This window comes from Castor canadensis, chromosome 4 (genome assembly GCF_047511655.1).
Source record: "Castor canadensis chromosome 4, mCasCan1.hap1v2, whole genome shotgun sequence".
Taxonomy (NCBI): domain Eukaryota; kingdom Metazoa; phylum Chordata; class Mammalia; order Rodentia; family Castoridae; genus Castor; species Castor canadensis.
In genome coordinates, this window is record NC_133389.1 from 60,543,744 (window position 1) to 60,560,178 (window position 16,435).

General features: G+C 39.2%; 1 long non-coding RNA gene across 1 annotated transcript in view; it reads left to right on the forward strand.

Annotated features, from left to right (window-relative positions):
- Positions 1 to 7,193: 7,193 nt before the first annotated feature.
- The window catches only part of LOC141422354 (uncharacterized), a 46,867-nt gene continuing 37,625 nt past the window's right edge, over positions 7,194 to 16,435 (forward strand). The window contains exon 1 of the long non-coding RNA XR_012446903.1: positions 7,194 to 7,303. This is a non-coding gene — a long non-coding RNA (uncharacterized lncRNA). The remainder of the gene's footprint in view (positions 7,304 to 16,435) is intronic.

Below are 16,435 nucleotides of genomic sequence, written 5' to 3' on the forward strand. Positions count from 1 at the left end.
CTGTACACATTCACATACTGCTGTCTATTGATTTGCATAGATTTGCATAGAACTGGTCCCTTCTTGCCTTTCTTGGATTGGATCATGACCAAGCACCTTATTTCATTTCCTTGAGGCTACATATGACTCTAAGGATTTTTGTGGACCTGCTAAAAGTAGTTTCTTATTATAAGGATAACAAAAACCTAGAAGTGCCAGGGCCCACCAACAAGGAAGTCCTGAGAACAGAGTTAACAGAGAAGAAACGGAAGTTGAGAGGTACCGAAAGAAAGACAGCATCTCAGGATCCACACATTCCTGAAACTGGAGTGTTTTTCTTTTTTCTTTTTCTTTAACATGGGGGAGTTTGAGCTTTCACTAAGAATTATCTCCTTTTTGTGATGATGACCTATTTTTTAAAAAAAGATTACTTAACCTGAAGCCCATTAATAGATAAAGAATAACTAAATATGTGCATTTAGTAGTGCTGATTTAATTCAGTATCTCTGGAATAATTTTACTGGACTGCCTACCAACCAGCAGAATAGTCAATATGCAAGCCCTGTAAACACAAAAGTCTTCATAGCCTGTGTTCTATTATATAAACAAGAGTTTTGCATTCCACTTGAAAATATAACATTATGTTTTTAATTAAAAACATTTTGAGTTATGTTATATTGATTTAATTTCTCACCTAACCCTCTACAGTTTTGAGGAAAATTGATAAGAGGAATCAACACAGGACACCAAGCAGGGAACTCAGCCCCAGAAATTCAACCATAAGGGAATTCTGTTCTTCCAGCTGTTATTTTTAACACACCATTTAAAAATGTGAATTTATTTTAAAGGGGGTAAGTTCAAGGGGACACTCCTGATGGATGCCACTGGGTATGGCATACGTAGATGATGAACAGGCAGGGAGGAACCAGGTGAGAGGGGCATGGGTGGTTCCCAGGCCAGGTGAGGGTGGGCTGAGCTGTCCCTTGGCCATGTATGGACAACCTACATATGCATACAATATTAAGTCATATCTTTCTATGAGTCCCGGACTTTCTCTAACGCAAGGCTTTCTCATCATGGCTTAGCCCTATGCCTAGGAAATGAGTTAGAGGTGGAGAACTTTATCCTTCTAGAAGGATCCAGAACTTTTGCCTCCTTCTGAATTTTAAAACTGCAGCTGAATTTGCAAACTTTCCATGGCTATGAAGGTCTGTTGGTGATAGTAATATTTGTAGTCACGTGGTAAAAACACACACCCCAGTGGCGAATGTCAACAACTGAAAGGAATTCTAGTCATACTTCAACTGGCAGACTAAAAAGGTGGGGGCAGGTGGAGGTGAGAGGAGGCCTTTGAGGTCAATAATTATATGATAAGCTTGGGAAAAGATTTACGCACATCTAGGAATCATTCAAGGGAGACCTATAATTTGGCTGAAAGATAAAAAGATTTGAAAAATTATTAACGTGAAATCCTTTGCTTAGAATGGAATAAACTGTACTTGACATTTAGAAACTGCTGCTCCAGCAAAGATAAAGGTACTAAGATATCCAAATGGAAGGCTGAGAGGAAATGGGATGGCTTCTTAAGATTTTGAAATATAATTTAGAAACTTGGAGCAAAAAGTCAGACTCTTGGAAGATATTTGTAAAGAAAATCTTTTACTCAGCACGATATGCTTCGTTTTTCTCAGAGAAAAATTAGGAAAAAAAAAAAAAAGACTAAAGAGAGCCAGTTTGCATAAATGGAGCAGATGCTGAAATTGAAAAAAAAAAGTCAAAAGAAATTCCTTTTTGGTCTCAATGATGTAGGAAGGATCAGCAAAGAAAAAGAAAGAAAAATAAATTATCAAAAATTATTTAAGACCAAAGCCATATGAATTCTAATCAAAGGAATTACGAGGTTTGGTGATGGTAGCACGAGAAAGTGCCCAATACTGAGCCCTATAGGGCGTCAGAATCCTTATCTGCCAAAATTCTGATCTGAAGACTAGATGTTGCACTCGAGAGGCAGGGAACTATAACATCTGAACCAGCAAAATGGTTCTGAGAGACACATCAGCCTCAAATTCCTTAATCTTTGGTTTATAGGATAATCCTTGCAATTTCTCTGGATGGGGGAGAGGTGTGGGAGTCTTCATGAGTGCCACACCTTGTATTTACATGCAGGAAGGCACACAGGTCTCATGAAGGAGTCCCTGCCTGCGTGGAAACACCAGTATCCCAGCATTCATAGGCAGAAGCTCTTTGTTTTTGCAAACTCTAGTTGGTTTTTGTTTGTTTGGTTTTGCCTGAAAACATGTACAGAATCATGACTGATTGTCTGTCTTTCAAGTCTTCCATTCATACAGAGGAGTGAATGTGTTAGGTTTGTGCCTGGGCACAGTTCTAGAATAAAATCGTGAATCCTATTGTGGAAGCTAATAACAGAAACAGACAGAACCACAGCTGCAGTGTTTGGAACAAGCAATTCTTGTGAAGCTTATAGACAATTTCTTTGTTGTTTTTTTTTTAAATCTCTTTATTTGCCTTGAGCCTGAATTTTCACATACTTCTTATTAAAAAATACAAAAAAGCAGGATTATAGATATCACAAGGTATTAAATTTTTCTCAGATATCTCTCTCTCTCCCTCCTCCCCACCTCCAGTTTAAATTTGAATCCCAACATGCTTATTACTTTATCTGGGAGGTCTCCAAATTCCAGTGATTCTCTGGGCCCCATCTACACTGCCACACCTTTCCCCAGAGATAGGAAGAGCAATGTCTGCTCACTACTACCAACCAATCTCTTCTCCCCCTTCCCTGCTTAATATGCTTGCTCTTAAATACATAGCCATCAGTGAACCAACGTCTAGCTTTCCAGATGGTCACATAAAACTTTAATTATCTAGTTTCTAAGTATCAAGAAACTTCAAGGAACTGAACACCTTTCTGTTTGCAGAGTAAAAAGCCAAGGGCAAGAAAAGACAAGGATTTGTGATTTAGTCAAAAGACCATTTCTATCTCATGTTTCAGGCTTGGCAAGCACTCAGATCATCTCCCAGGTCCACTGTGCAGATGTGGGTTTTAATTCTTCTTACCTGTGTTTCATTGTGTCATGTTGGTGGCAAATGGAAGCACATACATTGAGTGCCCCCTGAAGTCAGGACCTACAGTGGGATTTTCACAAATGCTCTGTTACTGCTCTCAAACAGCTCTGAAGGACAAAACATCATTTTCGGGTTTGGGCTCAGGATAGATTCCCGGGTCAGTGTTCTTTCCCATGGGCAAACTTATTTTCCGTGAGTCTAGTAAAAGGAAAAGGACTTCATCAAGGCTTCTCATTCTTAAAAAAAAAAAAATTTTGACAAATGTGAAAGTATCTTCTACCTAATTCCCATTTACTGAGAAATTTCTGAGCTACATTTTCTGAAATGTCTATGGAAATAATATAAAATTATTAGGTCTGTATCTAGTGTTATAAAGAAAAAGATATAGTCAATGTAAAATTGTATATAGTCAATGTAAAATGTAAAGAAAATTCAATATTATAATTTTGTATTTGAAAGATGCAAAGTACACTATGATCATGTCCTCATCTCCAGGATCATGAGACAGATAAACAGTCTTCAACCAACAAACCGATCAGCCAAGTAAGCAACCTGTCACCAAACAAAGAAGAAATGAGAAGAAAGGGGAGAGAAATTCACACCAAAGTAAAATGTACTTACACACATCCCTTTTGTAGAGATGTTCACAAAGTCGTGTCTTTGGGAATACATTAGTTATCAATCCTTCCAATTCCCCAGACCCCTTCATGGAGCATTCAAGGTCGAATTTAGAAGCCCATGACCCTAAAATTTTCCACCCTGAAATCTTGGTGGGTGGAAAATTTGGCAATAAGCGATATAATGTCAGCAAATGTGTTAGTTGACATCAGCATAGTCCTTCCAGAAGCTTTCAAACGCCAGGAGACATGCTAGCTAAGGACATCAGGGCTCTCCAGTGTCATTAGTCACCTTGCATGAAGCAGGACAAAAGTAGATAGAGAGGTGACAGACTTAGTCATTTGAAAACTTATTAAAAACTGTGCTGCGACTAGGGATCTTCACATAGCATTTATTCTGAACTCCATCTGCCACAATTCAACAGTTTGAAATGAGACATTACTCAGCCTAGAACATTCTGTTACCTCACCATGAGGAGGGGGTGTTCCAGAGAGGTTGTAGGCTGAATCCCATGGCTGTTATTAGGACTCCCTACCTAATCACTTAAGTGCCACTTATTAAAGATCTTGTAGAGAAAGTCTTGTCTGTAAATTTTTTTAAGCTGGGCATGGTGGTGATCACTTGTCATTCCAAGGGAGACTGAGGCAGGTAGATCACGAGTTCAAGGCCAGCCTAGGCTATATACTGAGATTTCCCCATCTCAACCCTTCCCCACAATTTTTTAAAATGTGTAATTATTAAAGAGGACTGACCTTGACAGCAGCCATTCATCCCTGTGTGTTGGGAAAAACACACACAGTGTTTGTTATCATTCTGACAAGCTTTGGAAGTCCAGTCCCAACCAGCACATGGAAGTACCTTGGAGAGCCGGGAAGTGCAGTTTATTTGACTTGATGGGGCATGTGAGATGAAGGTTGAGGACTCTAGGGGACACAAGCTTTTAACTGTGGTAGTTCAGGTAAGAAAACTTTTATAACTTTTTTGCTCCTAAGGTCACAGTCTATTTGCTGTATTCTTTGAAAATGCTTGCAAAGTCAGTCCTGAGTCAAGTCAGGAGCTAGGCAGCAAACTTTCATCTTGGAAATAATTCCTGGCAAATGTGATTCTAAGAATGGTGCTCCTATATCAATTCTTTTCAAATTCCCTCAACAAATTTGCCCCACTTATCTTTATGAGAGAGAGAGAGAGAGAGAGAGAGAGAGAGAGAGAGACAGAGATTTCAGCGAGATGACTCTTACAACCAAAATCACTGGTTATTTGAAGCCAGGATGAAAGCCTGACTCCCACAGGAATCACCGCTAGATTCCCACTTAAATGCTTCCATTTTTCTCCACCATTGTGGCAGATTCATTGATACTGCCCATCATTGAAGAAAATCTCATCACGGAGCTGACAAAACCCTGTGAAATCTTTCCCAGTGACAACTGTAAACACTGCCTATCAAAGCAGTCATGCAGTATCACTAAAATTCCAACTTTCATTCATACCACCTCCACTTTTTCTCGTTCACATCTTCCTTAAAAAAAGGAAAACCCAGCCAGACATAGTTGTACACATCTGTAATCCCAGTACTTGGATTGAAAGAGCGAGACTGGTCTGGACTACACAGCAAGACTCTGTCTCAAAACGACAGAAAGCCCTGCCTTTTGTTACCAAAGTAACATTTTCCAATACCTTCCATGCACCTGATGTTTCATTTTCATTATTTCTGTGATCCTGCCATAACAACATAAATCATTCATTACTGCTAATTTACAGATTATAAAGTAAGAAAAGATTCTAACATCAGGTCTCCCACTGCAAGTGAATCTTTAGTGCAAAGACTTGGGGAGAATTGAATCTCTAATGTGATCAGGCTGAAAAGGCTACAAGTAATACTGCTTTGGAAACTCCATGTTTCTTTAATGGAATTAAATAAGTCAAAAATGACTCAGAGACCATCTACACTTTCCTATGAATGAAAATATTGCAGTCTCTGCTACCAGGAAAAAAATTGTTGAAAAATTTATCTTCCAAGATAACAAGAGATGGAATTGTTTGAAGGTGATGATGTTCACAGAAGATTCTCGAAGTGCTGTCTGCTCACCATTTTTTTTCCCATGGTACGAGGTCAGCAAGGGCTTTTTCAGCAGTGGAAAATATTTGCTTGATACTCTGCTCACAACTCAGTAATGGTGCCATGAGTCATTTACTTGTTAAGATCATACTTGGAAAGGTTCAAAGATATATTTGTATTAAAGTGTTCTCAAGATTAATTCCAGGGCTGGGGGTGTGGCTGAAGTAGTAGAGCCTGCCTAATAACTAGGTAGGCCCTGAGTTCAAACCCAGCTACCACAAAAAAAGGTTAATTTCAGCTCATGCTTAAAATTGGATGTTTCCGATTTTAATATGTTACTTAGCTTATTTTTTTAGGAACTTTTTGCTTTTGTTAAGCTTACTTGACAATACTTTATATTAGAATAACATACAGCTAGTATTAATATTTTTATAAAGATATTTTAATTTGTTTTTTGAGATGCGATTTCACTCTGTAGTCTAGCCTTCATTGAACTCTCTGTTCTCCTACATCAGCCACCCCAGTGATTGCAATTACAAGCAGAGGCCACCATGGCTGATTATTTATTTTTGAAGTTTATAAATTATTCTTATAAATGTATTAATTTCACTTTTTAAAAATGAGCTCTACTGTGCCTTTGAAAATATAAACCACTGTTTAATTTTAATCTTAATTTGCATTTCTCTTATTCTGAGTGAGGATGAGCAAGTTTTGAGGTGTTTAAATAATTTTTGTATTTTTTATTGTGAACTTTGTTAGAACTTTGGCCCATTTTTCTATTATATTGTTAGTTTTTTCTCACTGGCTTTGGTATTTAATCCCTCAGGACTTCAAATTGTTTCATTTATGCAGATGTCTAAGGCTACTAGTTAGAAGTTTGATCTCTTTGGAATTTTCAGTTCTGGAAGTTTTTTTATTGCTTTCATTAGCTTTGTGTGGTTTTGGTAATTCCAACCAGCAGGACTTTTTTTTTTTTTTTTGGCAGCACTAGGGTTTGAACTCAGGGCCTCATGCTTCCACTTGAGCCAATCCACCAGCTGGAAATTCCAATGTGAATATTCCTGCTTTTTTTTCTAATATCAAAAAATTTTTCTTAGCTTGCCTTCTTCTCATTTCTTCTCCACATTGCCTATTCTTCTTAGCAGAAGCTTCCATCAATCTATTTCAGATCCCTTACATATATACTTTGTGGCTTTCAACTTTTAACATGTTTAATCTCGGTTTTTTGGTCACCATTATGGAGTATTTCCTTATCTTTGCCTGTTGAACTAATAATTTCTTCAATTCTGTCTAGTCTTTAAATTCAGCATCTCTGTGGCTGTATGGATGAATGTCTGCTTGCTGTATTTATGTGCGGATTTTAGGTATTTGATACACTTTTACTTCCCACCACACTTTATTTAAACTTCTACCTACTGAGAATCTAACTGCTTCTCACCAACTTTATCCACAGGGTCCATGTCTAAGTCACCATTACCCCTAAACTGGACTATCTCCCCACCGTCCTCTTTTTCACAGCATCCATTCTTCAAGGAGAAACCAGAGTGATTCTTGAAAAACAATGTAAGTCTCATGAGTTCATTCCCTTGCTTAAAATACTCCAGTGGCTTTCCATCTCAATCAATCAAAAAAAAAAAATCAAAGTCTTTACCATGGTCTGTAAAGTGTTATCTGATATGTATCGCTGCTACTTCTTTTATCATCAGTTCTCCACATCATCTACCTTTCACTCTGTCCCAAGCACTCTGTCACCCCAGGACATCTGCATTTTGTCCTCCTATTCCTGGAACACTCTTCTCCAGATACCTGTATGAGTGGCTTCCTCTGTGTGTCCATAGCTCAGAAAAATCTTGCCTGGTGCCACCGTTTCAAGTTTCAACCCCACTATGCACGTTCGCCCTTCATTCTCTGCTTTATTTTTCTCCATATTTCTTTATTTCCCGGTGCCATATACCATCTTATTGGTTGGTTGATTGACACTGTGCCTTGGATTAAGTTCTAAGTTCCAGAGAATTTTTGTCTGTTTTGGTTACTTAACATTATATTCCTAGTGCCTGGCACATGGTAGGTACTGATCCACATTTGCCAAATTGGTGAATGACTGCATAAGTGAAGAACTTGTCATCAAATTTTTGCTTAATATCCTCCTAATCTTTCTTTTTTTCTCTCTCTCTTTCCTTCTTTCTCTCTTACTTTCTGATCCTTCCTTCCTTTCTTTGTCTTTATCTCTCTCTCTTTCTTGTGGTACTAGGGGTTGAACCCTAGACAAGTACTCTAATTCCTGAGTCACACCCTTAGCCTGTTTGCTTGTCTTTTGCTTTTGAAATAGGGCCTCACTAACTTTACCCAGGCTGGCCCTGAACTTGACATCCTCCTGCCTCTTCCTCTCAAGTAGCTGAGATTACAGGTGTGTACCACACTCTGCCAGTCATAGTAACATTTTAGATCAGAACTCTGAGGCAGTGTGACAGTTCTGTTCTAGTTAGTAAACCAACTGAGATCAGTATTTAGGATTATCCACCTTAGTCTTTCTCTTACTTATGTTAAACTTTCCTCAAAGATCTACTCCATTTTTGGGGGTGTGTGTAGTGTTATTTCTTTCTTATAATTTCCTCTTCTTTTCCCATTAACTTTTTTCACTTCCTGACATAGCTTAGAACCTGAATGTCCCCAAAGGCCCTATGGTAAAGGCGTGGTCTCCAGCCCATGAAGCATTGGGAGATAGTAGAGCCTTTAGTAGCGAGGCCTAGTGGAGGAAGTTAGGTCCTGGGGTCATGCTTTTGAACCCAAGCCCATTCCTCTCTCTCTCCTTGATTAGCAGGCTCCATGAGATGAGCAGCTTGCTCTTCCACAGGCTCCCGCCATGGTGTATTGTGTTGCCACAGACCCAAAGCAACAAAGCCATTTGACCATGCACTGAACTCTTGGAAATTGTGAGCCAAAATAGCTCTTTTTTCCTTTCAACTTGATTATCCCAGGTTCTTTGAAACCTGAATCACATCCACCTACCTCTTCCTTCCCAATATTCTATCATATTTATGGGCCTCTGAAGGTACATTTATGTTTGCATACTTTTCAAAGTGTCTGTTTTTGGTAAGTTCCAGAAGGACTGTGGGCAAAAGGCACAGATGTGAGTGCTCCTTCTGCCATCTTGAATGGAAGCCTCCCCTGTAGTTCTCAAATCTGTTAAGTTTATTCTGAAGATCTCAGATTTGTCTACTTGGGTTTTCAATCAAGGAAACCTGAAATAATAAATGTTGTGGAGGAATTGTTAGGTAGAATCTGTTTCCCTTTGTAAATATAATTTTCTATGTTCCTGAGCTTTCAGGATGAAACAGAACCAAAAACATAAAAAAACCACTATAACACAGGGATGACTTTTGCAAATAGAATGACTGTCGTGAGGCGTGTACTGGCAAACTCTGACATGTAGGTGTTGTACGAGTGCAGTCTTCTGCTTTTAAACAGGGGTAAAGTGTTTGAAATTGAACTACTGCTTTTGTCTTATCTTTTCATCCTAAATATGGAAAAGATACCAAGTGACATTTGAAAAGAACCATGACCAGCTTGTGGGAGGAAAATATGGCATCATTTTATGTTAATTTATTTTCTATTTCCTTTGGTTTAGCTTATTTTTTTTATTCTTTGAATCTTAGATTAACTGTGTCCTCCGAACTCTGGAATTTCTACCAGATGAACTATTTAATTAACCCTCTCCTCATAGAACAATGCGAATGAATAAATCATCCTTGAAATTAAACTAGCCAATTCAAAAAGATTTTTGATGTCAAGAGGTTTTCACCTCAAATTATTTTCAATTGATAAATAGCATTCCAGCTGAATAAATCTGCAGTGAGTTATGTGAGCTTTATAATCTCCCAAAAAGCAGGGGAAAACATGGCCCAAGAAGAAAGCCAAACACTAGAGAAAAGCCTAAAGCTTGATAAACAATATTTGCAATAATTCTGTTCCTTTTTTAAGTGACTCAAGGTCAAAGCTAAGTGAATTCACTCATGAATACATCAGGGCAGTTACTGAGTATAAAAAAGAACATATAACAAATAGACTTTATTTCCAATAGGATGTTTTTCTTGAATCTCTGTAAATTTAACTGAATGGCACATTCTGAATTAGAATGAGCCACTTTGGATTATTATCAAAATATAGAAGCCAGGCATGGTGGCACATACTATAATCTCAGCACTTGGGAGGTAGAGGCAGGAGGATATTATGTTCAGTGCCAGCCTGGACTATATAAGTTCAAAACCAGCCTCAGATACATAGTGAGACCCTGTCTCAAGAAAAAAATTAACAACAATAATAACAAAAAATCAAATATTTAGAGACATCAAAACTCCTTGGTTGCTTTCAGTAATGCAAGGTCCAGAATTCTACTAAGGAGCCGTCATACTTCAGGAAGTATTTCCATTTCTCTGACTTTCATCTTTGTTAATTCTTTCCTGCATGAACATATTATTCCTTAATGAGGACGTTACCATTTTTCTCTTTCTTAGCCACAGGCTGTTCAAATCAACTGAGCTCTTAATTATTTAGTTAAGAGAAAACACCCTAATTGCAAACCTTCCTTCTTCTGCAGGCAGTTTTAGAATTTCTAGCCTTATAGCTACTGCTTAAGAGAAACTTACCAAAAGAACCTCAAGGTGCTAATTATACAGTCATATAATTTGCATAGATTTATGTCACATTAACATATAAGTTTCATTTTTTTGAAAATTGACCTTGAGCAAACTGATGGGGGTAATCAGTATGCAAAATTTTTTCAATGTGATCTGCCCAAGTGCATCATTTATTTTTTAAAATGTGCTTTATGTTGTTCTAACGAAGAGTGTCTGAAATGAACATAAATGTTATTAGCTAGCTGTTGACACCACATGGAATAATTTTTCAGTGGTGAGAAGTATGGTGCTACATTCCCTTGTACAGGATCGTGGAGGTGGAGTGGGCTTATATTTAGCATGCACAGAGGCCTGCGCTGTGCCTTCCCTCTGAGACTGGGCCTCAGTGTTCTTTCAAAGCCCCCTGAGCACTCAGCGTTGTGCTGACAGTGGGCACCGATATGCAGTGTGCTATATACACTCCAAAAACCTCTGTGACCACAGAAATGGTAACTGAGTGATTATAAACACATTCCAGTAGAGGCAAAATTGTAAGCACTTTTTCAAATTAATGAGCCCCTTGGAAAATCCTGTTATAGCCAGCATCGAGTTCAAATTGCCAATTCTTTCCTTTCTTCTTTCCTTCTTTCGAGTTACTCATTGGTAGCATTCAAAATGATATGGTCTCCCCAGACATTCTAAGTGATAGGAAGAAATGTCCACAATTTTGGAAATGGTTTTTATGTCTGTCATGCAAAATTGAAGTCAATTATTCCTATGCATTCTTACTGAATATGAGTAACATTAGAATAAGATGTGTCCTTAGAGACTACTGAATGAACCCCAGAAGACAACTAAACACTTCTTTTTTAAAAAACCTTTATTTTAAAGTGTCACTGGGGTTTGAACTCAGGGCCTCACACTTGCTAGGAAGACACTCTACTGCTTGAACTACTCTGCCAACCAAGTAAGAGCTTCTTAATTCTGGTTCTCCCCACTTTTTTCTCATTAAGTTGACTCTCTCTTCTCTGGAATGGTCTGAAAACTTCAATAATGCATGCTGTTAGTCACAATCATGTAGTGAATATATGTGTTTTTTTGTAGTACTAGGGTTTGAACTCAGGACTTCACACTTGTTAGTAGGACTACTACTTGAGTCACTCCTTCAACCCTTTTTACTCAGATTATTTTTGAGACAGGGTCTTAGTCTTTGCCCAGGCTGGTCTAATGGTGGTCCCCTATTTCAAGCTTCCCATCATAGTTAGGATGACAGGCACACGCCACCAACACCTGTCTCTAGTTTGTTTTTCACATAGGATTTTGTACTAACTTTGCCCTGGCCAACCTCAAACAACCATCCTCCTGTCCCTGCCTCCTGAGAAGCTGGGATTATAGGTGTATGCCACCACATTCAGCCCCACATAGTAAATTGTAATATTTCCTATCATCAATTAATAAATTCCTTAAAATTCAAGGTTATGCCTGACTTAGTCTCAGAGCAGCTTCAAATTCTGAGTGAAATAACATAGCCAGTTGCCTGAAACTCTGAACAGCATATTTTGGCCATTTTAATTTTGGTTATATAAATGTAGACTTAGGCAGATATAAGAAAAAGTACAGTAAGACTTTACATTTGAACTTGTATTAAATATATCTATTTAGATTATCACAGCCCTGTTCCTTTATTGACCTGATGTGCGTATGTTTTCCAAAACTATTGACAAGCCAGTTGATGTTTGTAATAAACAGATATTAAAATTAATAATACAAATACAAGTAATTTATGGAACTACATTTAATGGCCTCTCAACAAGATTTCACATCTAACTCATTCAGGTAAACAACTGCATGTTCTTCTCATAAAGAAAGCAAAATGATGGATAAGCATACTATAGTGGATATGCGGTTTGTACTTTTGAAAGTTTAAAAAATGGCTTAGACAAAACAAGTTTTTGCTAAGAAATTATGAGCCAGACACTATGGGACCATCATGTCTATAGTCTCAACACTTGGGAGGCAGATGCAGGAAGATTGAGAGTTCAAGGTCAGCTTGGGCTACGTAGCAAGACCCCAGTCTCAAGAAAGAAAGAAAAAAAAAAAATCTAGCCCGGTGCTGGTGGTTCATGCCTATAATCTTAGCTACTCAGGAGGCTGAGATCAGGATTGTGGTTTGAAGTCACCTAGGGCAAATAGTTCATGAGACCCTATCTCGAAAAAACCCATCACGAAAAAGGGCTGGTGGAGTGACTCAAGGTGTATGCCCTGAGTTCAAAAACTCAGTACCATTAAAAAAAAAAAAAGAGTATCTGATGTCTTCCCAAAGATTATCATTCTAATGTACACAATTTATTTATTTGTCTATTTATTTATTTCATTTTCATTTTTTCCTTTTTAGTGCTGGGAATCACCTCCAGCTCTGATATTCTTCTACTCTTTCTGGTTTTTTTTTTTTCCTTTTTCTTTTATTATTCATATGTGCATACAAGGCTTGGTTCATTTCTGCCCCCTGCCCCCACCCCCTCCCTTACCACCCACTACGCCCCCTCCTTCTCCCCCCCCAATACCCAGCAGAAACTATTTTGCCCTTATTTCTAATTTTGTTGTAGAGAGAGTGTAAGCAATAATAGGAAGGAACAAGTGTTTTTGCTGGTTGAGATAAGGATAGCTATACAGGGCATTGACTCACATTGATTTCCTGTGCGTGGGTGTTACCTTCTAGGTTAATTCTTTTTGATCTAACCTTTTCTCTAGTACCTGTTCCCCTTTTCCTATTGGCCTCAGTTGCTTTTAAAGTATCTGCTTTAGTTTCTCTGCATTAAGGGCAACAAATGCTAGCTAGTTTTTTAGGTGTCTTACCTATCCTCACCCCTCCCTTGTGTGCTCTCGCTTTTATCATGTGCTCATAGTCCAATCCCATTGTTGTGTTTGCCCTTGATCTAATGTCCACATATGAGGGAGAACATACGATTTTTGGTCTTTTGGGCCAGGCTAACCTCACTCAGAATGATGTTCTCCAATTCCATCCATTTACCAGCGAATGATAACATTTCGTTCTTCTTCATGACTGCATAAAATTCCATTGTGTATAGATATCACATTTTCTTAATCCATTCGTCAGTGGTGGGGCATCTTGGCTGTTTCCATAACTTGGCTATTGTGAATAGTGCCGCAATAAACATGGGTGTGAAGGTGCCTCTGGAGTAACCTGTGTCACAGTCTTTTGGGTATATCCCCAAGAGTGGCATTACTGGATCAAATGGTAGATTGATGTCTAGCTTTTTAAGTAGCCTCCAATTTTTTTCCAGAGTGGTTGTACTAGTTTACATTCCCACCAACAGTGTAAGAGGGTTCCTTTTTCCCCGCATCCTCACCAACACCTGTTGTTGGTGGTGTTGCTGGTGATGGCTATTCTAACAGGGGTGAGGTGGAATCTTAGTGTGGTTTTAATTTGCATTTCCTTTATTGCTAGAGATGGCGAGCCCTTTAGTTTTTGCACTAAAGTTTTTTCTTCATCATTAGTATCAAGGAAGAAACATGAAGCAGCTCCAGCCTCCCTGTGTAAGGCAGCTAGCAGGTCAACTGCAGTCACTGACTGTCAGGTGGCTTGTGATACCCAGAGCACTTTACTTTGCTCGGATTGAACTGCTTTTCTACATGATCGCTTGGGTAGCAAATTTTACATCTGCAAACAGACAGATTTTGACTATAAATTGGAAATTTAGACTGTGTAAATTAACCCTACAAATGGAAACTAAATTTTTCATTTGGCGCGCAAGCCTTACTTTTGTGGATATAACATTATCGAATTAAGACAATGTCTAAAAACCTATCTCAGAGCATCATCATTTCACACCAATACCTCCATTATTACCATGTCTTATAGAAGCATCACATAGCATTTACGTAAAATTTCATAATTGGGCACAATTTTTCATCCCTCCTTCTAAGCGTGCGTACGCTTCCCTGCTGTTGCCCCATCCATCCTGCTGACATCCAGGCAGCTCCCTTGCTGGCAGCTGACCTGAGACACACAAGTTAAGTCCAGCCCAGTCAAGACCTGAAGGACAGCCTGCTTCAAACAGACAAACTGCTGGCCTACAAAATCATGAGCTGCTGTTTAAAGTCAGTGGTTTTGGGGGTTGTTTGTTATTCAGTGGTAACTGATACTTATTCCTGTGGAGCATTTGAAACCAAATTTCCTTTTGTCTCCTTTTTCCATCATCCAATTTGAAAAATAAATAAGAAAGGAGAAAGTTTAGTAGAAAGTTTCTTCCTGGTTACTGTCCATCAACAAAAACATGGTAGATGAATGGTCTCTGTGTTTACCTTAGAGAAAATGAATCTTTGTTCATCTCAGCAACTGAGTTTTTCCTTATTGTACTGAAGCAAATGCTTGAATATCTCACCTTTTTTTCCCCCACGGGTGTGCAGTAACCTGACTTACATTCCTTTGGCTATATCCCTACGAGTGGTATTGATGGATCAGTTCTATTTTTAGGTTTTTTTGAGGAGTCTCCATACTGTTTTCCATATATCTGTACTTCTCTACTTTTATTATTTGTGGTGCTGGGGATCAGTTCAGATAAGCACTCTACTGCTGAACTCAGGGCCTCACACTTGTTAGGCAGGCGCTCTACACTTGAGCCACACTTTCAGCCATTTTTGCTCTGGTTATTTTGGAGAGAGGATCTCGCTTTTTGCCCAGGCCAGCCTGGACTATGATCTCCCTATTTTAGATTGGGATGATAGGTGCATCATTGCGTCCAGCTATTACCTGAAATGGGTTCTGTTGAAATTTTTGCCCAGGTTGGCCTGGAACCGTGATCCTCCTCAGCCTCCCAGGTAGCTGGGATTACAGGCATGAGCCACTGGTACCTTGCTCTCCTTTAAAAATGGGACTTTAGTATGTTTAAGGCTACAATAGGGTCTTGTGTGTGCGCTATAGTTGAGAGTGAACTGTCAGTGCCTCGGTCACTTGCCCTGTGAGGCGTCAGAGACGTTGCCCAGCACCACCACCTGGGAATTCTGCTCCTTCCTAGTTCACTGTCATAGCTGTTGGCTTCTGACACCTACTCACCTCCAATGGAGAAAACAGCAAACGACTTTGATTTCTAAGCTTTGAAACTTATTTTTGAAACATTAGTTTTTGCTCTGATAAAATTCTTGAAATTTTTGTGGGTATGTGCTGCTCTAGGCTAAATAAATAATTTTCTTACACCTGTCTCATCGGGCAGAGGATTTACAGGGGTGGGGGGGGCTGGCACCACAGCAGAGGATCAGGAAGGAGCCCTCTACAGGATGCAAGTTCAATGCCAGCTCGTCTCCTAGCACTGCTCAAGCCCACACCATGCTGAGATCCACTCCGTCAGCCCCTTACTTCCTCTGATCCTAATGGTGTCTGATAGTCCCGAGTTCTTCATTACAGCTAAATCTCCCTGCTATCTGCACTTAGCACATGGGCTGGAATTAGCCGACAGCTATGAGGAGAAAGAACAAGACCTGGGAGTGCCGAGAGAAGCAAGTGTGCCATTTCGCGGATTTTTCCGAGTTTGGGGGGTGTTCTTGTGTTAAACCTCAACACTGCTCTCTAGAAAGGACTGCCAATTATAGCCAGTAAATGGCAGTTTACTTCCATCTTTGACATGTTAGTGTTCCCTCAGCATTGCTTCAGAAGCAGCTTGCTGTTACCGTGGAGTTTGTGTTCACATCATTTCAGAAGGATCCTGAGAGAGGCCATCTCCTCCGGTCCTCCCTCCATCCTGATTTTGTAAACTCAGAAGTAAAGCTCAAAGAGCAAAAGGGGCCTTCCTGGGCTCTGAGCCTCCAGCAACTGCCTGGCATCTTTCCTTAAAAACCCATACATACAGAGAGAGGCGCACACACACACATACATGCACTAACACTCATGTACAGGAACACACATGCACACACTCCTAAGAATCCTGGGATGTAAAGGGATTTAGAGGGGAAGAAAAAGAAAAGATAAAGAAGGAGGGAAGTAGGGGCAAGAAAGGATGGAAGTGAGGAAGGAGAAAAAGGAAGGAGGAAAAGCAGTTATACAAACATTTTTAATTTAAAA